The sequence below is a fragment of the Uloborus diversus genome, chromosome 4, assembly GCF_026930045.1.
Source record: "Uloborus diversus isolate 005 chromosome 4, Udiv.v.3.1, whole genome shotgun sequence".
NCBI classification, from domain to species: domain Eukaryota; kingdom Metazoa; phylum Arthropoda; class Arachnida; order Araneae; family Uloboridae; genus Uloborus; species Uloborus diversus.
Window position 1 is genome coordinate 50,728,504 of NC_072734.1, and position 26,657 is coordinate 50,755,160.

Sequence of the window (26,657 nt, forward strand, 5' to 3'; positions counted from 1 at the left end):
GTTTCAGAAGCATCTGATAGAAATGCTCCTCAATTGTGATGAAACTGCTTCTTTGTTAAGGTTAATTCATCTATACTGACTTCAGTGAATCTTCACTTGTTTAGTTTCATTCAAATACAGAACTTTTAGAACTTGCAATAGGAATCGACCAACAGAGACGGTAGTTGAATTCTCACATCAAACAAATTTCAGAAATGTTACGCTCAGAAAATAACTAACCTATTAGCATATTTTACGTATACATATTAAGGTAATTCAACTCAATGATGAACTAAATCGGCAGTGCGCATTTACAGTTAAAGAGATTGTAACAATCGAAAAAAAACATTCAATCTATATCACTGTTCCTTGTGATATAGATTGGCTGCTTTTATACTAAGATTTACATCACTTCTGAAGAGTATTTTAAGTCTATGACTTTTTTTTAATTTATTTAGAAGCTAAACAGCTTCACATACATAGAAGACTGCGTGCCAAGCGCCTTGCCTCCGGACACACACAGGAAAGATATACAACACAAGAGAAGGAAATAATACACGGGGTACCGGCGGGAATCGAACCCACGACCTCCGGCTTAGAAGACGAAGCTTCTACCACAGAGTCCTCCTCTTTGTTTTGATAAATATTTGGTTCTCAAAACGATAAACGCTTATTTATTTTCTTTTAATTCGTGCGGGAATTAATTACACCTACTTGATATCAGTGGGTCCGCGCATAAGTCTGCCTCAATTGCCGTAGTAAGTATACAATAGATAAACAATCATGGCACCATTTGATATTAACTTTTTGGATATGTTCGCATAGCGCAACCGGTCGACCGCGGTTGACCTGTGACTAACTTGGCGCGTTCTAATAATTAATGAAACCAGTTAATGAAAACTAATAAAAACATCCAATGGACACTCACCAAGACTTTATTTATTCAACCAACCAGTGCAACCGGTTGTTCTATGCGACCATAGACTTTGACATTCACTGAAAATTGCAGAAAGCGGACAGTTTACTCAGAGTGCAGTTAGTTATAGAAATTGATAAAGAGTTATAATCTATTATTTTACAATACAGTATGAGCAAAAAAAAACTATTAATTTACAACTTTAGAATGTTTTAAAAATTATAAATATTTTAATGGTCTTAAAAACTTTAAGGTGTTTACGATATTTTGCATTTTTGTAAACCAATAAAAGCCATGCTTTTGGTAGTTAAAAAATAAGTTTTGAGTTAAAAAAATCGTTTTCTGGTAGAACTTATTTAATATCTTCTAAATCGTTTGCAGTCCAGTTCTAAAATTTAAAAAGAAGAAGCAAAAATTTATCACGCAAAATGCACAATTCTTAGAAAAAATTACGGTCAAGGTTTTTTTTTTTTTTGCTAGAGTAAACGTTAACTGACTATGCCTCTTAGACGAAAAAAAGCGAAATTTGAGCAATTTTCGGAGTTTGAACAGGGCAGAATCGTCGGCCTTCGTGAAGCTGGATTGTCTTATCGTGCAGTAGCCGCTCGTGTGCAGCGTAACAGCAGCACAACCATGCGTGTTTGGAAACAGTGAACGGACGAGGGTCGGATAGCTCGAAAATCCGGGAGTGGATCCCAAAATGTGACGTCAGCTCGTGATGACAGACACCTGGTGCGTATGGCGCTGACGGACCACAGGGCTTCTTCTAGACAATTGGCAGCACAGTGGTCAACAACTACAGGTGTTTCATTGTAAGCTTCATCAATTCGGAGACGTCTGCTGCAGCGTGGGCTGCGCGCAAGGATTCCTTTGCACAGGATTCCTCTCACGCAAAACCATCGCCGCCTGCGGCTACAATGTTCCAATGTGCAGAGGAGCTGTCATGCCGATTGGCAGCAGGTCGTCTTTTCTGACGAATCCCGCTTCAATTTGTGGTACCATGATGGCCGAATTCGTGTCAGGTGCTATGCCGGTGAACGGCACATTCCGGAGTGCATTATCGAACGCCACAGTGGACGAACATCCAGAGTTATGGTTTGGGGTGCCATTGCATGTCATGGACGATCACAATTGCTACGAATTGTGGGCACTTTGGAGAGTACCCGATTAATAAACGAAGTTTTACAGCCCCAAGCTATTCCTTTCCTTCAATTATTGCCAGGTGCTGTGCTCCAGCAGGATAATACCCGTCCACATGTCGTCAGGACTGTCAAATCCTACCTTGACTCGCCGCAGATACAGCTTCTTCCTTGGCTCGCATATTCCCCGGATATGTCACCGATTGAACATTTGTGGAATTTCGTTGGGCGGCGTCTCGCTCGTGATCCTCGTCCTGTTGCTTCGACAGACGAACTTTGGTTGCGCACACAAACAATATGGAATACTCTTCCGCAGGCAGATATTCAAACTTTGTTTCACTCCAAAAACTAATTTATATCTCTTTTTATTGTTTGTTTGGTTTGAAAATTTAATCATTTATTTGTACCATTACCACTCAACTGTGCATTAAATTTCATTCAACTATGATGCTTCCTTCATAGTGTGTTGCAATTTTCACAAACAGGAGTGTAATTTTCAATTTGTATTCTTTTAACTTTCAATTAACAGAACTGCAGCCAGATGTTTTACAGTAATACAATTTAATATCTTGAATCCTAGGCCATATTTGACTTATTTGGAGCAAGATTTTCCACCTTAAATTATTTTCAAGTCATTATTATTGTCAAATTTGAAAGAAATCTAAACGGTGAGATTGTTAATCATAAAAATTTTGGTTTTGTTTTGACAAGGAATGACCCTAAACACACAGCGGCTTGTCTTATTTTTAATGAATTGGAATTATGCAACGCATTTTTTGGTAATGAAATCCATTTCAGTTTTACTTTTAGAACCATGCTGAAAAGATTTATCCCTTTCCTAAATATATATCCCTCATCGGTGACAATTTGGATAAAATCTAGGCTTTACGCAAAACTACTTTCAACTGATTTATTCCGAAATACGTCGTATAGTCCTGAGAACTCAGAACTCAATAATCCGTGCGATTCCAGAAAACTCGGTCATATTCTAGCCTGACGAGAAAACCCCGCGAGAAAAACCTACTACCCGCGAAATTCCCAAAAAACTATTGCATTTTCACTAATTCGACCAATGTTTCGTTTACATTAGGTCGGGTTTTCGGGATTCCACTGTGCTCAATAATATAATTTTAGACTGAAAAAGATCCTGAAATGGAAACTTTTGGGAACCAGGACCAGAGTACGACCTAGGATGATGACCTGGATGATGTTCTTGCAAACCTGGAAACAATGGAGATTCGCACCCGGAGGGAGAAGGTCGGTCACAGGGCGTTCTGGAGCAAAATTGTGGATCAGGCCAAGGCCCATAACGGGCTGTAATGCCACTTGAAGAAGACTGTGCTCAGTAGCACACAAAACATCTTTGATGCTATGTTTATTGGTTGATTTCTTTGTAGTCTCAATTAATAGCGAAATTTGTTTCTAAATTTTGAAATTTTAATGATATGTTTTTATTAATTATAGCGCTTATAGGCAGAGCCGTACCAGTTGTGTAAACTAGCTTAATGCGAGTTCTGCGAAAAGAAAACCTTTAATTTAGATTTAAAATTCACGTGTATTACATCTTACAAATTTTTCAGATGCACGACTATTTTTCGTGGAGAGCAATTATATAACCTTCAAAAAACTGAACAATACCAAAAGTGAAAAAAAAAAATGTTAAAAAAGTAAAAGGGAATTAAACTTGCTAAAAAAAGTCACGAAATCGAAATTTTTAAGGTAAAAAATTGATTTTTTCCCCTATCATGTACTAGGTATAAGTATTACGTTTCTGAGATGCTAGAAGGGTAAAGAGTGCATATTGACGACTCCCAATAAAATAGCAATTTCGTATAAAAATGCTTTCCTAACGCGGTGGTGGGCTCAGATACATAAGAAATAGAAAGACACTGCGTATGACAACTTTTGTTTAAATAATAAATTTACATAAACAGAAGTAACAAAGCTCTAAGATAACGTTCGCAGTTTCGTTCACTGACTTCAATGCATGTCTTTGGTTTATAGAGCATGAAATTCCAAACATTCTGGAACTATCACGCCAGAAATGCATTTCCGACCCTGTAATGCTGCCTGTTTTTGAGCCTTCGAGATGTATCTCACCCTTCCCCAAAACTGCCAAACGTGTTTCTGTATATTCATTTTGGCTTACAGTATGCCTTTCTTCTTCAAAATGATTGAGGTATTGGACGCGAGGAGGAGGTTCATAACCCTCTTCCTTTTTCAATGGCGCATTTCCGCAAAAATTCAAATAATTTTCCATTTTGTTATGTTTTCCGCTGTCTTATGCTTTACATTTCTTTAAAAAAGAAAGGAAATCTCAAATTTTTCTTGTTACTTTCTTGTACGAAGTGAAGAAAAAAATGGGTTCGCGAACACTTTCTTTCCGGAACTTCAACGTAAATTTCCATTTTAGCCAGTTAGGAAGTGATTTTGACTAGTTTTTTTTTCACTAAGTTGTGTATATACGTACTCGTGAACGAAAAGCAACAAAAATTCTATTTTGATTCTCCTAGAGTCCGTCCACACGACTTTTTTTCGGTGATGCATTTATGTGTAGATGTATGAATTCATCTCGTATATCTCAAAAACGATTAGTTGCAGAAGGTTGAAATTTCGTATGTAGAACTTATACGACTTTTAGCTGTAGAAAGTGGGTTCAGTTTTGGAAACAACGTTAAAATGCAAAAAGTTAAAATATTAGGGGTGAAAAAACATAACAAAATCCTAATTTTGCTTGATTGTGATATATTTGTTGTCCCTGAAGCATTTTAACTAAGTATCAAATTATTATTTTCTGTCACAGGAACAGTTAAACTGCAACGAAAATTTGTGCTATATTATTTTCGGAAATGCAATTTAATGGTTGGGCACTGTGGATATTAAACTGCGTTAACTTAGTTTTAATTAACCTTTCTTTATTTTCTCATGGAAAACAAGTTTTCATTAAAAGTTTTTCACTTAAAGTAAAAACTCTTTGAAGAAGTAATTCAATTACTAGCGGCTTAATTTTAGTTAGGAACTCTGATATTTTAATTCACTCAATGAATTCCTTGATTAAATTTTACAAAATACTTATGTATGAACTCTAAAATTTAAAATAAATTTTTTTTGGGATAATAAGCTAAAATAGAAACAAGTTCTGCCAAAACTAAACGAGTCTACTGATACGTATATCTACATTGATTTTACAGCATGGGCTTAATATTGTATAGACTAGACCACATATTGTTTCAAATGCACCTTTTAGTTGAAAAATGAATAAATAAGCTTTATGCAACAATATGATTAAAGGGAAAAACCAACGTAAATAAAGCACAAATTCTCAACAAAATACAGCAACTAGTTATTTCAAGGTTACAATGGAGCCTCCGAATCCATTGTAGCCTTGAAATAGCCATTTGCTGTACTTTCTTGAGAATTTGTGCTTCACTTACATTGGTTTTTCACTTTAATCACACCTTTTTGAAGTTAAAGATAAATTTTTGACAATAAAACATGTGCCTTTTTGTATGAATAAAGCGATCTACTAATGCATATAATAAAAAAATGTTTCTATGCTTATTTAGGGGGAGACATTGATGTCGAAGTTTTATTTAAAAAATCCATGTTTTGATTTCGATTGTTTTTGACTGTCTATGTTCTATATTGACCCTATTATATTTCTAACAAATGTGAATATGTTTACAGTTATAATGAAAACTTGATTATTAGTTTGATATCGCGACATCTATCGCATTAGAAGGAGTTTTCTGTAGTTTCTTCAGTTCTGTAGTTATTAGTATGGGTGTGCACACAGCTATATCTTTTATAATGTCTACATTTTTTATGTATTAGAATCATTCATTCATACTTTAGTATTTGGTTTAAATGAGTTCAAAGAGATTATTTCTCTGTTTTTAAAAATAAAATGTAAGTGTTTTACAAAAGAGTAAAAGTTTGTCCTCCGTGTTTCATTTTTGAAGCAAGTGGTTTCGTGTCATTTGCACGGAGTAATGCTCAGTGTTTCATTTAACAGCTGGTTAATAATTCATATTTCATTTTTATAAATAACAAACAGTTTAAAAAACAATTTTCTCCTAGTTAACAGGTAGTTATTTTAGAGCAGTATTTTGGGATTAAATGTCAAAGATTAGATGAGTACTTCAATTTTATATTATTAGAATGGATAACAATTATCATAATCAATTTATGATTAACATTTTTAATTTTTCTCATTTGTAATTAGCTTTGGTATGCTTAAATATCACAGAAATGAATATCGTGTTGCAGTTATTGCCTGGTTTAGTATCTCAGTTATGTTAAAATTTTTCAATGGCATGAATAAATACTAATGTCATTAGCATATATTTTTATCTCCCTGTCGGTGACATATAATTATTGAAAAACGAGTTATTTTTTAAAGTGAAAACTTAGATATTTAGGTCTGCCGGCAGGTAAAGTATGCAGTACACTTTATCAAAAATTTCAATTTTTAAAAAAGCTTTATTAACAATAATATTTTAAGGTTTTATTTTGTTTGAAACAGCCTCTATCTTTTGAGAATAACCGACATATAAAGAGTTAATTGAGCGCTATAACTTCTGAGTGCAAACTTTTTTGGACTAAAAAATGTTTAGTACCTTTGTTTTATTTGGAAAGGAAAATAGAGGGAATATGTATGGTAAAAAACCTAGTGAGAAATAATTGATTGACTACGACATATTAATGAGGAAAGATTTTCTTTAACACTTTTCCTTCTGCGTTTTCACTAGGGAAAAATTTGCAATCAGGTTGTACAACGAAACAAATGATAAATAATTCACTATGTCAACTCGTTTAAGGATTCATTTATATAGAATTTCGACATTTTCTTCGATTAATAGTGACATTTAAAGTAACTAAAGTGTTGATTTGCAAGCTAAATCAGATATTCACGATGAAAATGTTCCGTTTAAATGTCCTCTACAGTTTTTGATAGGCAAAATGGGAAAATAAAACTGAAAGTGTACTAATACAAGTGATAAAAGTGCACTTAAACACCTGAACAGAGCCGCGCCGTCCCTATGTGCAAAGTCGTGCGGCGCACGACGGCGCCAGAATCAAAAAGGCGCCGAGCTCTACCAATCAAAAATGCTCCAAATGGGGGGAAAACCTCCAACCAAAAAGTTAAAATTGAACTTTTTATTATGTCTATATAGGTACCTATGAAATTATACTGTTCATTAAAACAAACAATCCTCTTTGCTGCCTATCTATAAGGGAAAAAAATGCTTTGTTGTGTCTGAATATGCTATTCAAAAGTGCAATATTTCACACTAGAAACACATGATGCTAATTAATGCAAACATTAACATTTTTCTTTATATGTGGAGCCATGAATGTTATTTCGGTATGTCTATAATTTCACAAGGTTGAGCATACGAAGCAGCGCAAGAAATTTGCTATTCCCTATTTTGGTTCTTGGGGTGAATATGTTAAATTATAATTCGTGCAATATGTCTTTTTGTGATTTTTAACTACTGTTCGTGGTAATTTCACTGCAGCATGTTATCATACATTCAAAAATACGGTAAGTGCATATTATTTACTTGTGCGTAATATGCCTACATTGTAGACAAAAATTTAGATTAACTTTTTCCGAAAAGCAACAACTTGACTATAATTGCTCAATTCCTCCACCCCTTTTTTCTTCAACTATTTCTGTATTAAATTAAAGAAAGAGCTTTAGAAAATTTGTTTGTTTTTGATATTAAATTCAATGCCTTTTCAACGATTTCGTAAGTTAGAAGTATTAGTTTTAACGGCAAGTTTCAGTTTCAGATTTTAAAGCAGAATATCCTCTGCAATATTATCCTCTAATTTAGAAATATAATCATTACCCTCCTGTTCCGTGGCGCAACCAGTGGGGGGTGGGGTTGGGGTCCAGAGGACACCCCTTTGGTTGCACCACCCCGTGCTCCATCCCCTCCAGACTGCTTAGTTGAATGTTTTCAAACATATTTGCTGATGAAGGGGGGGGGGACGCGTCTAACAAAGTGATTTAATTAAGGAAACTCAATGATGTTGGAGTAAAACTTTAATTTCTTCTAATTGGTTTCCCCCTCCGTCCTATTTCTTATATTTTTTCTAGTTCGCGTGAAACTAAGAATGTTTTCAAAATGTTACTCTGCCAAATCTCTACCCCCCCCCCAAAAAAAAAGCATTACGGAGCATCTTAAATTTTGTTTCAAGATTTTAAATTTCGCGAAAACTTCCGAATATAAAACAACATCGCTTGAAATTCCGTTCGAAGATCACTTAAAATTGCGTTTTTAGAGTTTAAATTTCGAAAGATTGCCGGCCCTATGATACCAAATATGGTCTTTCAATCACGTTTTTAAGACTTCAATTTCAGAAAATAATTGGGCAAGGCCCCTTTCTTAAATATCAACAAAAATTAGGTTTTTCAAACATGACTTACGAAAAATTTAAGTTAGAATAGCCTCTGAACCACTTCTCCTTATATCATAGAATACTGCTTAGGTTTTTAGGACTTTAATTTTGAAAAAAATTACGAGGGGAGCTCCAGAATTCCCTTTTGTAAAAATCTTCAAAGTTGTCTATAATTGCGTTTTTGAAAGTTCAGCTTCGAAAAATTTTAGGGGAGAACAGGGGAATTGATTTCTATCTATTTTTCAAAAAATAAAAAATAAAAAAAGATCGGGTAGAGTCCCAGAGTTCCATTTCTTATTCTAACTTCAATAAATATGACCTATACAATCATGTTTTAAGGCTTCAACTTATATAAATTTCCGCTGAGCGCTTGTACCTCCCCCTCCCCCCATAACACCAACAAAGACCGTCTAAATATGCGTTTTTCAAACTACAAATTTCAAAAATTTTCTGGGAGAACCCCCGAATCCCTCTTATTAAAAGATTTTTTTTTTTCAATTTGGGCCCCCTAAAACTATTTTCTAGTTGCGTCACTGCTCTTGTTGTCATGTTTTGACAGGCATAAAAGTTTTATTAATTATTCATCATTTAGAGATTAGATAGATATTCAAAGTGGTTATAACTTAGAAATTAAAATATTTTCTTCTTCCAAAACGCATTATTAGCATTTCAGAGGAGCTTCTGAATTTCGAGATATGAGGTAAAAACGTACACCTTATTGCGAAATCAAATATTCAGACATTATTTTTTGTATAAATTAAATGCCAAACGTATATATATATATATATATATATATATATATATATATATATATATATATATATATATATATATATATATATATATATATATATATATATATATATATATATATATATATATATATATATATATATATATATATATATATATATATATATATATATATATATATATATATATATATAATTTTCCATTTTATATTTGTCTAAAAAGTCTTCCCTCCAGGTGTTAAGTATATTTTCCTTGAACGCCAGAGCATAAAGGCGCTCAAAAGACATTTGCACGACGGCGGCGATCAGGCTTGGCGCGGCCCTGCATCTGAAGTATTCGTTTTGAGATTAGCAAAGTAATCCACCTCATCAGTGCAAAAAAGGAGAAAGAAAAAACAGACGAGTAATTAAGTTTATCTACCACTTACCTGCTTACTTAATCATTTTTTAGGTTGAGTAAACTTATCTTTTTTGCTCGGATGAAAAAGCATTCTTTTTTAGCATTTAAATGACTGTATCAGAATTTTTAGAGCATTTTAATCAATTTCAGTACTTTTAATTAAAATGTATCATTTTACTTCTCCTATTTTGATTCAACGAATTCGACTTTTTTTTGTACATTATATATCATAGATAATCATTTCTTTTTAACCAGTCTGGAAGATAATCATGGCTTTATTGCAAAACAGGCTTGTGCTTCAAAACCCCCTTAAACATGATTGAGGATCAAGATAATTTTATGCAAGAAAAACAACATTATTTAAATATTAAGTTAAACGCTATCATAGATAAATGCTTTTTTTTTTTTAAATCTTCAGCTTTTCATTATTAAGTGCTCATGACTTATTTGGAGAGCGTACGTTAAATCATGGCTCGCAAGTCAGGTTTGCTAAATAAGTACATTAGCAGTAGCATTAGGAGATAATATCAGAAAGATATTTTCGTCGACATTTGTTTGTCGTCGGAAAAATCAGTAAGGATGATAGACTTGAAGTTAATGTTAGATATATTTCCAGACTTCGCTAATGGTTTTTTCCATGTAGATAATGCCACTTATGGTAGAGTATTTGCTGTTATGAGTAACGCGCGCAGTTATGTGTTATCGGCTTTAATTCATTACTTTGTGGAAAAAATTCCATTTTTATTTTTAGGGGAAAACTATCCCGAAATGTGTATACCAACTTTATCATTTCATATTTCTGAAATTACTAAATAATAAATGGTTGTAATGTCTGTCCTGTAATTAACAACTTGTTCTTTCTCCCAAAAAATAAATGTTTCAGAACAATTGTAATGAAATGAATAAATGGAAAAACGAAATAAATAAATACAAAATAAATAAATAAATAAAAATATAAGAAAAATGTAATATTTCCAAAATATAAAGAAAAAAAATTCAAAGATTACAAAAACATACCATTCTATCATCATTGAAAGTAGAAAAGGTTACACATGCTCATAAGATTTTTTCAAACAAACGATTTTTCATGGCTGATAAGCTTGAAAGGAATAAGTTTTCGTTGATGTAGGGGGGCTTTTAAAACATTAAGATGTTTTACCTTCTATGCACTTCAGTAGAAGTGTAGATTCGATTAAATACTCTACCAAGTTTTTGTAATGTTTTGAAGGAAAATACATTTGTATGTTTAAAAAAAAAAATCCGAAAAAAAAATTTAATTTTGACATCGCCTTCGGCGATGCGGCTTCGGCGCTTTTTGCGCCTTCGGCGACTGCTTAAATAAATTTCGTGGCGGTGTCAATCAATCTATATCTATCTATATCATTAATAATTTGAATAAAATATTTTCTAGATCTGTCTCCAGTTTCGTCGTTTGGAATATTTTTAAAGGAGGGGGAGGGGAGACGCAAACGACGTACTCTTCATGCAAATTTGGTCGAAAAATAACAAAATGCACTTCCACTTTTATGTGAAAGCATTGTTTTTTCAAAGTCATGGTGTATGTGGGGGAGGGAGGGGGGCATTGACATCCAATGTGCAAGCAGCCACCTACGGTGGCTGTTAGGCTAACTTGTCATTTACCTTTTTACTTTAAGTTTGCCGCCTTCGGCGGTTGTTTAAATAAATTTGGCAGCAGTATTAATCAATCCATCTCTATCTATTTTTTTGTGCCATTCACATTTTTACGCCAAGATTGCCGCCTTCGGCGGCTATCTACCTTTTCAAATTATCTCTACATTTTCTTATCCATCTCTATTTATTTTGACCTCCCCACCCATTTCCTAATAAAAACAAAGAACACTCAAAAAACCGCTTTTTTTTATTTAAGTAGAGCAACAACAAAAAAAAAAAAAGCTCAAATTCCCCGTTGTGTGCAAAAAGTAGCGTTTGACAAAGATAAAAAAAATCTCGCTGTTTTTATTGAATTAATGCGCACAACTATGAAATGTAACGTAATATAGATAAAGCGAAAGGTCCAGCTTGGGGGGGGGGTGGAAAAAGAAATAAATGCAATCCCTAAATAAAACAAAAAAAAAGGAAAGAAAAAAAGCAAGCGCTGCTGAAAAAACACGTGGTCATCACGTCAGAAAATGTAGAAGTAAGCTATATAGTAAAAAAAAAAAAAGATTAACATTGCTTGCGATTAAGATACCATCGTAAATATCGAATCGAAACCCAAGTAGTGACGTCACAGGCATAAAAAGATTGAAGAACGCTTTTTTCGACCGATGGCGTGTGAGGTTAAAAGTACTAAAAAGTGCTAAAAATCTCATAAAACATTAAATAACTTTTTTTATAATTAAAATATCAAAAATCGAAGCCCGAGGTGCACAACTTCAGCAAAAACTACACCTGTATACCAAATTTCATCTTTCTAGGCCTTACCGTTTTCCCGGGATGCGCGCCACACACACACACACACACACACACAAACATCTTATTTTATTATATGTATAGATTTGCTATAGGAACGTAGAGACGAAACTATTTAGGTGGCTAGTACACGTGTGTTGCTGTTCAGTGCAACACGCAGTAACTTATCCCACTCTTTAACACCTAAAGATTCCGGTGTAAAGAGACTTACTGCTCTTCGCCTTATTTTATGACTCTATTAATCATTTTCAATTGTCAGCCAAATACACGAGAATGCATAAAATCCCATCTATACGATTTTTATCCTATCTGTTAAGCTTTTTTTAGTGAGTAGCTCTTTACTTTTTTAGTTTGATTAACTGTTGCGTTGCTTTTTTTTCTATATTCATATTTTAAATGTTTTAAATTTCTTGTATGGGGGGATTTACTTTAGATAAACGCTATATTTTAAAATGCAGTGTCATTTCAGTTAAACGAGTACAACAAGTAGCATATCGTCGCCTCAGAGCAACTGTAAGATATCTAATTCCAGAAATAACACTGAGATATCTTACTGTTGCTCTGAGGCGACGATATACTTGTGTGTATAACCATATTAAAGAACATTTGAACCCATATCAATTTTCCTTGGTTCGAACCGATCAAGTATCCCCAACTATACTTTTGAAACATTTAGAGTTACAGCAAAAAAAAAAAAAGAGAAAAATTAATTTGAATTTTGACATCTTGAATTCTAATTATGTTTTTCGCAATCACGAGTGTGTGTATGTAGGCGTGTGTGTTTGTGTGTGGGAAGTATGTGTGTTTGTGTGTGGGGGTATGTGTGTTTGTGTGTAGGGGGTATGTGTATGTGTGTTTGTGTCTGTGTGCTGGCATAAGTGTGTGGGTAGTTGTGTGTATGAATGTGTGTGTGGGGGGGGTATGTGTATGTGTGTGTAGGCATATGTGTTTGTGTCTGTGTGCAGGCATGAAGTGTGGGTAGTTGTGGGTATGTGTGTGCATGTTTTCGTACGTGTGTATGTGTAGGCGTCTGTATGTATGCGTATGTATGTGTAGGTATCTGTATGTATGCGTGTGTGTAGGTGTATGTGTGTGTAGGTGTATGTGAGTGTGTGTGTGCACGTGTGTAGTTGTGTATGCATGCGCGTGTGTGTAGGACATGGATGAAACCTGGAGACGGCTTTCGCTATAGGAGCAGCATCGTGAGGAGCCGGTCGACGGTGATGGTGCGCAGGGTGGCGGTGGGAAAATAAAATGATAGGACGCCAAAAAAACAGTCAAATAAAAGCAATAAGCAATCGTGATTGCTCAAAAACAAAATAATAATTTGAATTCTGATATTTTGAATTTAAAATATGTTTTTCGCAATCCCGAACTGAGACAGGATTCTACTCATCGGAGTCATTGTTTCTAGAAACAGCTCCTGCCCCCCCCCAAGCCTGAATCTCCTCCTGGGCGGTTATATGTGCATAGTTGTGTGTGTAAGTGTGTAGGCTTGTGTGTGTGCGTAGACCTGTGTGTATGCACGTAGGCGTGTGTGTGTATGTGTGTATGTGTGTGAGTGTGTGAGCGTGCGTGTGTGTAGGACATGGACGCCTTGGACCAGGAGAAACGGATAGCTCAGGACCGGAGCAGCCGCGCCGCGCCGCCTGCAGAGGACGGTGGGCGGTGGTGCTGCAGAGGCTTCTGGTCCAAGCTGAAAAAGGCACGGAACATCAAAAACGGTCAAATGAGAACAATAAGCAATCGTGATTGCTCAAAAAAAACACAAATTAGAATTTCTCACAATTTCACTTTTTACATCATTTTGGATCTTCTATCATATAAACAGAATGTATATACTGCTTAGCTGTTTCAAAAAGGCTAACGAATTTTCAATCGGCAATCCAAAAAAATGATCTCTCCGCTGAAAACTAACAATGACACATAGCTCAAAAGCACCCGCTAAACTAGCGGTGTAACATTTAGGGATTTAAACCTGCCATGGTAGGTTTGTCATGCCAGTATTAAAATTGTGCGTAATAGCATTGTCGAGATTCGAGAGGGGGCTCAGACTCTCTTACGTTTTTCAATATATGAAACACAATTTTATGATTCTCGAAATTATATTTTGGATTGTTTCTTCTCAGATAAATCCTGAAGTGCAGTTTTATTCTATGTTTAACTTTTCTTTAGTGGAAAACAAATCCTTTGTTGAATGAAGCAGAAAGCATTTGTTTTTTGGAAATTTTTTCATGATCATAAATTTTAATTGAGGGTTTTTCTTAATGATACTGAACAATATATATTAATTACAGTTTGAAAATCTCTATTCTGTTTTCTCCTTCGAATCCTTATAAATGTGCAAACAATAATAATGTTTTCTTGCATATTTCTTTGTGTAAAAATGACATATGCTTCGTGCAAAGTCAAATTATTATTTGTTGTGAAAGCCTTTGAGTGACCACACTAGTTTGTTTACTTAATATATGAAACGTTCACCATTAAATGTACTTACGATATTGATTTTTATTTTGTTTATAAAAGGATTTTTTTTATTAGTTTGCTGTTGTTCTACAGATAGAGATTTCAGTTACATCTTATTAATACTTTATATTAGTACCACAAATGCTTGGCATGAAATTATATGGTTTAATAATTGAACCATATAAAAACTGCATTAAAATTTTAAACTAATAAATATTAAACTTTGCTAAAAATGGTATAACTTTTCCGCTTTCAAGTGCGGTTTATAAGAAGATCTTTGTGTTTCCATGACAAATGCAGAGAAAGTGTGATATAAAACTTCATTTAAAATTGTGCAAACAGTAACTGATGTAAATTGTTTTCTGGCCAGACTGCATGAGCTTTAAAAATGCAATTTCATTGTCATTTTAGCTATGAACTTTTTAACAAAAATCATTTGCCAAAAAAATGAAAAAAAAAAATGTTAATGTGTTTTGCGCCGCATTCGTAAAGTAAATTTAAAAAAAAAAAATCTTACACATGGGGATAGAATTCTTAGGTGCTTATACTAGTAATTTTCGTCAATGCTGTATTTTATAATATACACCATTTATCTAAAATACGATAGAAAAGAGCATTTTAGAGAAAAGGCAGAAAATTTTTACATGTGAAACTTAAAAACTTTTTGTCTCGTTGTCTTGACAACTGTGAAGCATCAGTGAGATCAGAAATCGGATTTCAAAATGGCTTTTGGAGCGTAAAGAAGTGAAATTTGAAGATTTTATTCATGTTCAATGCTTGTGCAGATTAAGGGTACGTAAAACTTTTCTGACTTTATTTTATTTTTTCAGTCATCTTTTTTGTTAAGTTGTTTAACTTTTACATTAACTAATTCTTTGGACAGAAAAGTGCAGTGAAATTTTTAGCCCAACCTTAGTACTGAGCTCATTTTTGGCAGCAAAACTTTTAACATAAGGGGCATTCCACGGTATTTTTGACATTATGTAGAGTTCGTAACGTGACATTTTTTTGCCATAACTTTTTAATTTACCGCATGATTTGCAAATTATTTTAATTTGAGCTGGTGTGTTGGTAGGAAAAGATCAAAATAAAATAACATGCTAATCAAACAGTAAATTAAAAAGTTATGGCAAAAAAGGTCACGTTACGGACTCTACATAAATGTCAAAAATACCTTGGAATGCCCCATAAACCGAATAAAAGGGTAGAATGATTTGTATTTTCAAAGCAGTTCCATCTAAAACGATTGCTTGAACAGCACTAACCAGTATTATGCTGAAAGCATTTCGCATAGATATGGGATATTAAATTTCCTGAATTGAAAAAGAAATGCAGGGTATTATCCACAAGACATTTTTTATGCTCTTTTTCTCATTTTTAAGAATACATAATTATTTTTAGTGGAAAAAAACAGAGCAAAAATGCTATAAAAACTGTCTCTACATTTCATGTTCCACGAACGTACGTTTAGATGTTTATATAAAAGCACATCATTCAGCAATTCAAATGGAATTACATAAAGTTATAGACTATTTATTCAAAGAAATTCACTACATCATGGCCATAAAGTTTTGATTTGAAGTAAGTCACGTTTCAGGACGTTTAGAATCGTAAAAATACAATTCAAAGAAAACAAATTTGTTATCGATGTAATATTTGTGCATTCAAAACAATGCGGGGACTTGAAATACTTCTAAGAACATAGCAAAAGAGTAGATTAGCAGGTCAAAAACGCCTTGGCCACTAATGTTTTTTAAAAGAAGAATCTTTCAGAAGCCATGGTAATTTGAATTTTCCCATACACTTCGAGAAATAATGTGTCTGGCACTTAAAAAGACATTCTGTGTTCCTATTAGTTCAGTTTTTATTGATCTCGGTATATTAGTGCATTTAATGGCTTAAGTTTTGTTCTTAGACGCATAAATTTCATAAATAATTTACCCACAATGATTTTAAAACGAGTTGATGTGTGCATCACATGACTTCCTTTTACGCCAATTTAATGATAACAACGCCTTGGAGTAAGCAAGGAAACACTAAATATTTTCACCCCTATTTTTTGGAAACCGAAGCAATAAAACGTTTTAAATACATTTATTTCCTCATTAATGGAAATTTTAATGTGATTCAGTGGTTAATTCTTTAAATATCAGCAACATCGGCCAAATTAAAACCAGACTTAAAAGCTTTGTGGCTTTGAGCTTTCCAGTTTTGTGGAATACAAATTTGTGACCCTTGAATCCATCAGTTTCTGGCTTTGTGTGCACGTAGCGCGTCTGCATTGCGTTTTCGACCATATTTTGCATATGATTCTCACTTTATTTCCTCCCCCCCCCCCCGTCTAACAAACCTGAAAGTTTTGCCCAAGAATTTAGACTCACCTGTATATACGTATCGACTAATGAGGGGAGTTTGTGACAGCATGGTAGTAGATTTTGTGCCTCATTTTATGTACCAATATCTAGTAGGGTAAGTTGATTTCAGCTTTTTTTTTAATCGAAAATACTGTAGGAAAGGTTGTGTATTGATATCAAATACTTAAAAATGAAAAATAGTTTTAATGGAAGTATATTTTAACTCCCGTCAAGCTCTCGGCGGTTCGTGAAATATGTAAAAAATAGCATTTTAATTTTGATTTTTTAAATTTTTTATGGAAGAATTATTTTTATCGCCAGTAATGGAAATAATTGCTTTGTTTATAAAAAATGAAAAAAGAATCAGAAATAAATAATTTACTTAAACAATATCTGGTGAATTATTTTCTGCTCAAAGTCATACTTCTACGGTAGTTTTTCACTAATATAGTCTTTTGATCGAAGCTAAAAGACTCTTTTCATAATTTCTTGACGTCTTGGGAAAAAGAGAGATAATAGGAGAAATTATGCGAATATGTCAGAAGTTTTTGCCTTAAGAACAATGTTGTTGTGTCTGAAACTATTCATTATTACAGTTATTAGAAGCAACTGAATCTGAGTGACGAAATAAGTTTAAAAAATTTCGTTTTAATGTTGCTTGTACGAATGCCATAAAATATTTTCTCCATACGTCTTGGGGGTACGCAAAATTCAGTAAGAAGTATATGGTTAACTGCAAAAAAGTATCCAAAAGTATATTGATAGTCGTAAAATTTAATTATGATGTTTGCCGAGTATCGATCTTTATGAAAGTTTGTCGAACATCGTTTGATAAAAACAAACTTACATAAAAAAAACTATTGCAATACATTGTTAATTAGTTTTAGACTGGTGCTGAAAAACAACACGAAAAACATTGCTGTGAAGTATCTACTGGGATTTACGATAGCTTATTACCACGACGAAAGTTTTTCGAGCTTAACTTACTTAAAGAGCAAGTATGGTAAGAAGTTGAATGTTGAGGGTGATCACTTGCTGCATGTGCTCAGACGGGAGATAGACAGTGAGAAATTTTGTGAGAAAAAGCAAACCCGACGCTCCTACTAATTAATTAATGTTTTTTTTCGCTGTTATTTGTTACTAGCTGTACCCGATCGGCGATGCCTATGCTAAGAAGTTAAAAAAAAGTCCGTTGAACAAAAAAAAAAACCCATCCCCCTCCCCCCCACACTTCTGATGTGAAATGATCTTTTTTTTTTTCAGCTAAAATGCGTGCACACCTTTTCAACAGACCTATTGAAGTCTCTTCGGAATTTAAAACTATTCACCAAAACACAAAAATATTAACAGTAGTTTTAAAATTCAAAATAATCCTTCAACTACTTAGTTCATTGCTTAACGTGCCAAGCAACCATGCTACCGTTACCATGCCTTTTAGTGAGTGAAGCGGGTTTTTTTCTCCTGCAATTTAAAGTGTTTCGCCAAATAAACAATGCTATAATAAAAACGTTATAAAATACAACCATAATTGAATAATACGACAAATGAAATTATTTACTTAGATAAGTAGGTAACTATCTTCAACTATAAGAAAAACAACCGTTGAAGGAATAAGTAAAACCAATAGAGAAAAATCCTACAAAATCTAATTCTGTATCTAAACATCGAAAAAAAACGCATTCAAAAACCTATTCGCTGATCATAACAGCGTAGCATGGGCATGGTCCCTTGCAGCTATCGACACTGTCGGCCAGCGCCCTCTCGAAGAGTTAACTTACCCCGCCATCTGTTAGGAATTCGTGGAACTAAACTTACCCCTCCATCTATTAGGAATTCATAGAACTAAACTTACCAAACCATCTATTAGGAATTCATAGAACTAAACAATCAATTAAACATCTAATTTTCAATTACATATTTTGGTCAATCTGATTTTTAAAAAAAGTAGCCTATAGCCTTCCTCAATAAATGAACTATCAACACAAGAATGTTTCAATTCGAACCAGTATTTCTTGAAATTAGCGCGTTCAAACAAACTTTACAGCTTTAATTATTAGAATAGATTGGAAAAATTTTACAATAAAACTAGCATTCAAATCACATTTTTAGCTCTAAATTTAAATCACCTATATGTACGAGCAATTAAATTTAACTAATGCATTTTAATGAAGCTATCTTATTTACGTTGGGTATACGCATAGTTAATGATACACAAAAACAGATACGGGAACAGACCTTTGGCTGAAAAAAAAAATTGCACACCTGGAGCGTAAGCGGTGCTGCGATTGTTGGAAGCATTCCGTGGATGTTTGTTTCGTAGTGGAGTAGGGCTTGGCTTTCATTGCTGCCATTATGTCTTTTCTTGTCTGAAATTTCGTACCTTTCGATGCTTCTTAAGTTTGGGGAGCAGCCAGAAGTGGCAAGGGGCCAAATCAGGAGAGTAAAGAGCCAATTGTAGCACGGAATTCTAGTTTTTTGCTAAAAACATCGAAATCAAGTGCGAGAAAAGTTCTGTAAAATCGCCACCAAAAACCACTTGCATCTTTCAAATGGTTTCTATTTGACTGTCGCCAAGTTTCTGCCAAATTTTATACAGTCGTTTGATCATTTCTTTTTCAACTAAAAAATCCGACGACAGCCTTACACACAAACTCAGTCAAATTCTGTTTGACGCCATTCACAAACAGGAAAAAAATTCACGCATGTGCATGAAGGTTCAAGACAAGCTCATGCAACGTGTTTTAATTATATTTATCAGGTTTTCACAATAAATAAATAAATAAGGTCAAATGCTTTTCTTATAACCTTCGTAACATAAAAATGAAAGATTCTTTCGAAGAATGAAAACCTATCGGAAAACAAACGCCGTGTACGCTTTCTTTGAAAACCTGAATGATATGTTAAAACCCCATCTTTGAATTTCGAATGTCACATTGGGTGGTAAAAATGAAAGGAAACAGCAATTTAAATCGAACACTTCTTGCAATGTCTGGATAAATCATCATACATTCGACATTTTAAATCCTTCAATAGCCTGTTTCCTTTACAATTTAATCGACCGTAAGATATATTTGAGATCCCTAAGGGGATTATTTTCCTGCGATAAATCTTACTCCTGAGTTTCTCAGGCAAGGAGAATTGGTATTCTTTAAAATCCTTACTACATTTCATTAAACTTCCGCTTTTGGACTAAGATTTATTTTTCAATATGGCATTTAAGCCCATTTTGGTGAAAAGTATAGTTTGCATTCTATTTCTTTTTCATCAGTTACAAACTTTTTTTTCCAATTAAGTTATAGGTAATTATTTAATTTGTAGATTTTGAATGCTTCATTTAATAAAATGCTCATTTTTGCTCAGCTAGATAGCGCATGTGAAAGAAAACCAAGAAATCCGTCCGAAACAAAACATGCCTGCTGAAAAAACTTCTCGAAGCAATGAAAGTTGGGAGAGCATTAGTTATTGAATTATTTTATTAAACTTGGATACATATACAGGTTATTTATTCATTTGTGTTAGTGCCTTTAAATCATACATATTCCGCCTCAACGGCCAAGAACTACACCTTCCTTGTCACAGAGGAGAAAACCAACTGACCCACTTGCTTAAAGTTCAGTCGCGAGGGATCGCAAGGGATGTGGTAGCGTTCTCTCAGTGAACGCGTACAAGCATCTTTCCCGTTTACCAAATCTCGATTTTCCTAAATCTGTCCCTTGGTCTAACTAAGCTGTTAAATGCTTCAAATATATAACTCTTTCTGTCTTATATTTCTCGTTTACTTGCCTGTTGTCAGACTTTGGTATCCATTTCTTTTCGCATTGATGGGGGTTTGCACTCATAACCCTTATACGGCTGTCTGCAGAGTTTTTTAACTCATTTTAATTGCTTTTATTTGTACTAGTATATACGTTGTCACAATTTTACACATTTCACTGTGTTTCCGATTGCTTTTTTACATACTTCAAATATACCTTTTTCACATTACATATCTAGTAGCCATTTGGAGATATATTGCCAAATTTTTTGCCCAAAACGGATATTGTTGTTAACTGGAGTTGCAAACTTGAAAGTATTGGCAATAATTAGAGAAGTTTCCACAGTATACCGTGCTTCATCCTTGGTGATATTTCCCATTGACATATTCTACGCCAAGAACTTTCTGTTAAAGTTTGCATAAATCAAATCCGGCTTTTGAATCATGAATTATTTTTCATTTTTTCCCCTTGGTGCTAATATTAAGAATTTGAATTGTTACAAATGAAATATATACAATAAAAATAGTACAGTAGAGATATACTTTTCAACTGTTGAAAAAAACCAGTTAAATCTTTTTTTTTCTTATGCTCACATTCTATGTAACACTCCCCCCCCCCCCATAGTGCTTTTAATTCGAAAGTAACGTACGCCTAAAATTCCCTGGCAGGATCTCTTGCCAATTTTTATATTTAGGGATGCACCGATTATCAGCAACAATCGGTAATTGGCTAATGTTTTTTTGACTAGTTGCGAAAAAAGAATTTTGATTAAAGTTACTTTAAGTATGTCGTGGACCAAGAGACTATGCTGAATGAACTTATAAGCAAGAAGTAAATGTATTTTCCTTTTTATTCAAAAAGAAAAGTAGATGGCTGTGTGATGGTTATATGCATATCCATCTTGTTCCCCTCGAATGTTCTGTACGAACTTCTTTTTATTCGTTTAACTCATTTCCTTCACTCTTTAATACGTATAGCTATGAAATACATTTTACATTTTTTTAAATCACTATTTTTTCATTCAATAAAAATGTTATTGTTGTCTGATTTGTTTTAGTTTTTAAAACATGCTCAAAACTATTTTCATGAAAATTCATGATTGAAGCAATGCCATTGTCTAAATAAAATTTTACTAGTTATATATTAGAAATAAAATAATATTGTTGGTCATGTGCCTCTTATCCTCTTTGTAAATAATTTACGTAAACTCAATTTGGTTTGTTAATGTACCGACACTGTTTTTCTTTTAAATCGAAGAAGAAAGGCATGCACTTAGCATGCGCACCGAGTAATTGCTTTCGCGGTTTAAGTTATGTATTATCCTTTGATTAAACGGCTTTTCATTCTTCGTTCTTTTCAAATGCCGGGATGGCATGATTTTAATTTGTAAACAGAAACAGATTTTTTTTTAAATTTAAATTGCATTAAGCTTATATTTACAAGTTCTTCCGACTATTCAAGTGGGAGAATGTGGGGCAAGGTGAAATAGCGGGGCAAAGTAAAATGGTGAAATATTTACTCTGCTTTTAACGTTATTTATCTAGTAATTCCAGTAATATTTTAACTATGTTGTAACACATGTACTCTATTCCAGAAATAATTACCTCTGAAAATCAAGGAATATAATAATGCAAGCAATTTTTAAAAATTTGATGCTCGTATTGCAATATTCTGTTAAGTCAAGAATTTTTTTTTATTATTAAATGATAAAGTTATTGTTATTAACATTTTAAATATTAATTGAGACCTACTAATATTCAGCGCATCATTTACTTGTTTAATATTAAGCTTATTTGTATTTTAAACGATTTGCACAGTGGGGCAAGTGCATGCGGTGCAACGTGGATGGGGCAAAGTGAAATAGTTCATTTCATCTATTTATTCAATCTCTTATTAAATCACTTACGTATTCATTTATTAATTATTTTATTTACATTCCTTCATTTAATAATGCCCTTATTTATTCATTTATTCACTTCTTTTCTTATTCATTCATTATTTTATTCACTGATTTATTTTTTCTCATTTATTAACTTGTTTATTTATTGATTTATTCTTTGATTGTTTCAGTTTCATTTCATTTATTCATTCATTCTTTTATTCACTCATTTATTTGATCAAACATGTCTTAAATAATCAAAATATATGTATTTCACCAGAAAAATATTTTATTTTTCACTTTGGCCCATAAAAAAAAGCGAAAATTTCGGACTTTTTTCAAAGGTACAAAATTTCCAGCCAAAAATAAAAAATGATGTTTCAATGCAAGTTTTATTTTAACTATATTGTTCTTTCTCTATGTACCGAAATTTTCAGTACAAATTTCCCTTTTGTTCATTTTGAAAAAAGAAAGTTATCTTAACTATTTCACTTTGCCCCACATTCTCCTACTATAAAATCGCCATTCAAGGTATGACGGGTGAAAATTGCTTCTTCATTTGAGTGAAGCAACTGCTTGTTTGGGGTTATTTTGCAGTTTCAGGTCGCATAACTTTGGACAACCGTTCCTTTCTGGCAAAACCAGAGAGGTCGAAGTCCATCAACTCTTTTTGGCGAGACCTGTTGCCAACAAATTGGCAACAGTTGAAAAAAAGTCACGAATCTAAGCTTTTTCTCGTAAAAATATACACAAAATTCAATAAACATCCTCAATAATAAAGTGCAGTAGGCTATCCGTTTGACCGAGATGGTCCACTGTAGTGTTAAAAGCATTTTAATTAAGGACGCTTTCTACTTAAGGGCGATTTTTTGTGGTCCCTTGAAAGTCGTTAAACAGAGAGCCAACTGTAATTTATTTAAAAAATAACTTCATTGCAGGTGACGTCAGAGCGTTACTTGATCAGAGATTTTGGCTATAATATATATGTATGAGGATAACAGTGCAGATCATGGTTTTCTGCCATTACATGATATTCTGCCGTATCTGCTATGAAATTTTAAGCATTTTACACCCAGATATATGCACTGTCTCAACATTCCGTGTGTCAATACTTTTTCTACTATTGTTCCTTTAGTATGGTGCTTTGAGATTGACTCATAGCTTTCGTAAAAAATGAAAGCTTTTAAGTAAGTGGCAACTTAATATAAAATATAGCTACTAGTTTAAAAGTATTTCAGTATCTACTGGGCAACTAACTAAATATTAGAATTTTTATACCTATTTAACTATTGAATGCAATTTTATTAGCAATAACAAGAAAATTCGCTTTTGAATAAATTTTGTTAAATTTGATTTTTCAAAAATGCATGAAAATAGAGAAAATACGTCATCAGTCGCAGAAATAAATAAGTTAATACTTAATTCAAAGCATCAAAAAAATATGAAAAATTCCTCTGATGGCACTAGGAAATACTAAAAAATTTTTAATGCCCCATACATTTTCAGATTTTATTACAGATTGTCTGGAAAATTTGTAATTGTGAGTTTTAATAGCTATCAAAATACTTGTAAGCTTCAAATGGAAAAACATGGAGCACATTTGCAATATATAACTATAACTGTAAAAAAAAAGGTTATCAATGAAAAAGCTTACACCTCAGTTTATACTATTTGCAGCGCTATAAAATTGTTAGTTATAAATGAATCCGTCTTATGCGTTCGCTTCATGTTTTTCCTATAATTGTCACAAGTATTTTGATAGCTATTAAGAACTCCAAGTCCCAAATTTTTCAGACAATCTGTAAGAAACTCTGAAATAGTATGGGGTTTTAAATCTACATGAAGCATAGAGAAATTATTTCATACTTTTTAATTCATTTTTAAAACATGGTACTTTAACATTTTATTTCATTAATTATTATGAATTAATTTCTCTCATTTTAAACGTTCATATAATTCTTACAATATTTCGCGTGGTAAGTATTCACAAGCGACCCCTTCAGAAATGAGTGGAGGTTTTTCTTTAACTTGCGGCAAATATTTTAAGCGCTTATAAAAAGAGTTTAAATAAATCCCGTAATAAACAAGGAAATTAAATTTCTTTTTTCTACTTCGGCACTAAACTTTAATTAAAATCCTATAAAAGGGAGATCAAATGTCCCATAACAATTGTAGCTCTAATATCAAAACGCATGCGAAGGCAAATCAAGTAGCTTCATTACACGGAAAATGTTTTTAGGGCTGATAATCCTTTTAACGAAAATGCCAACGCTTCAAGAATCCGTTTCTAGAAAAAATAAACTTTTCAGCTTCTTAAGCTTTGTTCTGAAAATTCTTCACGCGAAAAAACTAACAGAAATATTTTTTCATGAAGAGGATAAATTAAGCTAATAAGTTCTATGTCTTTTTATTCAATTGTTTTATAAGTAAAACGTAAATAATGAACGTAATAATAACAGAACTGAATTTTATTAATATATCCATTATGTTCATTGCATAATCTGTGAGAAAAGCAATTAATTAGACTTCTAAAAATAGTGAGTAAGACGTGAAATGATGATGAAAGCAAGGCTTCGAACAGGAACTGAAACGATGTATTTACAATTTAAAATAGTTTTACAAAGTTATGCTGCGATTGCTCATGATAAAATTGTTTCCTAATTTAACAGCAATAGAACTATAGCTCAGAGTTCAGGAATGAGCTTGGATTACATATTTATGACAAGTTGATCAGAATTTTGCTAGAAAAATAGTCACTAGAATGATATTTTTCCGCCCTCTGCGATTCAAACTCAACCTTCGCATTGTTAACACGACACTCTAACCAACTGAGTCATCATCTAGGGATACTATGCATTGAAGCAAAGTGTAATGGGAAAAGCAAAATAAATCGGTTTTTTCGACAATACAAAATAAAATGCTGATTAATTCTAACCGAAAACACTGAAGAAAATCATTAAAATGACGCCATTCCTTTGAGTTCGATAAAGTATTGAAGAAGTTATGTCATTCTCACAAAAAAAAAAACCTTTTGAGAAATAATGATATATGAGGTGGTGAGAAGCAAAGGGATGTAAGTGGACATTTTCAAATTTTGATTAAAACGCGTTTAAAGATAACATCCTAGGTAGGCTTTCATTGAAATTTTTTTTCAAAATCATGCTGTATAGCAGCAACTACCAGGGCTACTAATACCATCTCTTGCCCCAAGACAGAGAGGTTCACCTACCGTGTATATAGGTACTGGTTATCTCCACATTTTTAATTTTGCGACTTGCATCCCTTTGCTTCTCAATGCCTTATATGTGATGATAGTTAAAGTTTGACTTGATTGGCCTGATTTCTTATGATATAGCTTATACAGATTCGTTCAGCAATCAAATCAAATTAATAAAATGATCCGTGTTTGGAAATCAAATTATATCATGTAAATGTTGCGAGACGGCCGTGGTGACGTAACGTGAGGACGTTTGTCATTGGCTTCACTTGATTAGCGATATTTCTTCTAATGATGATGATGTCGTGTCATATAAGTAAGATGATAAAGTGCATTTATATGACCCCGAAGCTGTCGTAGACAGCCTTATTTGTATAGAGTAGGTCCACTGGGTCTTCTAAACCGATGTCAAAAAGTTTGGCCTGAATTGCTGAAGATGTGTTGACGAAACGAGATGTGTTGACGTGATCTGGGCAATGAGGACAAAAGTTGGTGTAACTACGCTGTCCGTCCGCAGAAATCCTCATCCCCTTTTAATGATTTGTCCTAAGTATGGGTTATAGTAGTCGATATGGCTCTGTCACAGTTTAAATACGGAATGGAGTTCCTTTTTGCTTGTTGACCGATTAGTCTTCGGCCAGCAACAGCGTTGGCGTCAACGAGGGTAAGGGGTTATTTCTTCTGATCTACATTATAAAGCCCCATTTGGTAGTCAAACTACTATTTTAAAGTGACGTCATACTTGGAGATCAGACTGTATCATATAACTGTTGCATAACGGCAGCGGTAACGTAACGTGAAGAAGTTTATTATTAATTTGACTTGATTAGCGTGATTTCTTCTGATAAATTAATAAAATTACTTCATGCGTGGAGCTCAAATTATATCAGATAACCATTTGTCAAACAAAAACAAAAGAAAATGTAATGCGACTGCCATACGAATTTTTACATATT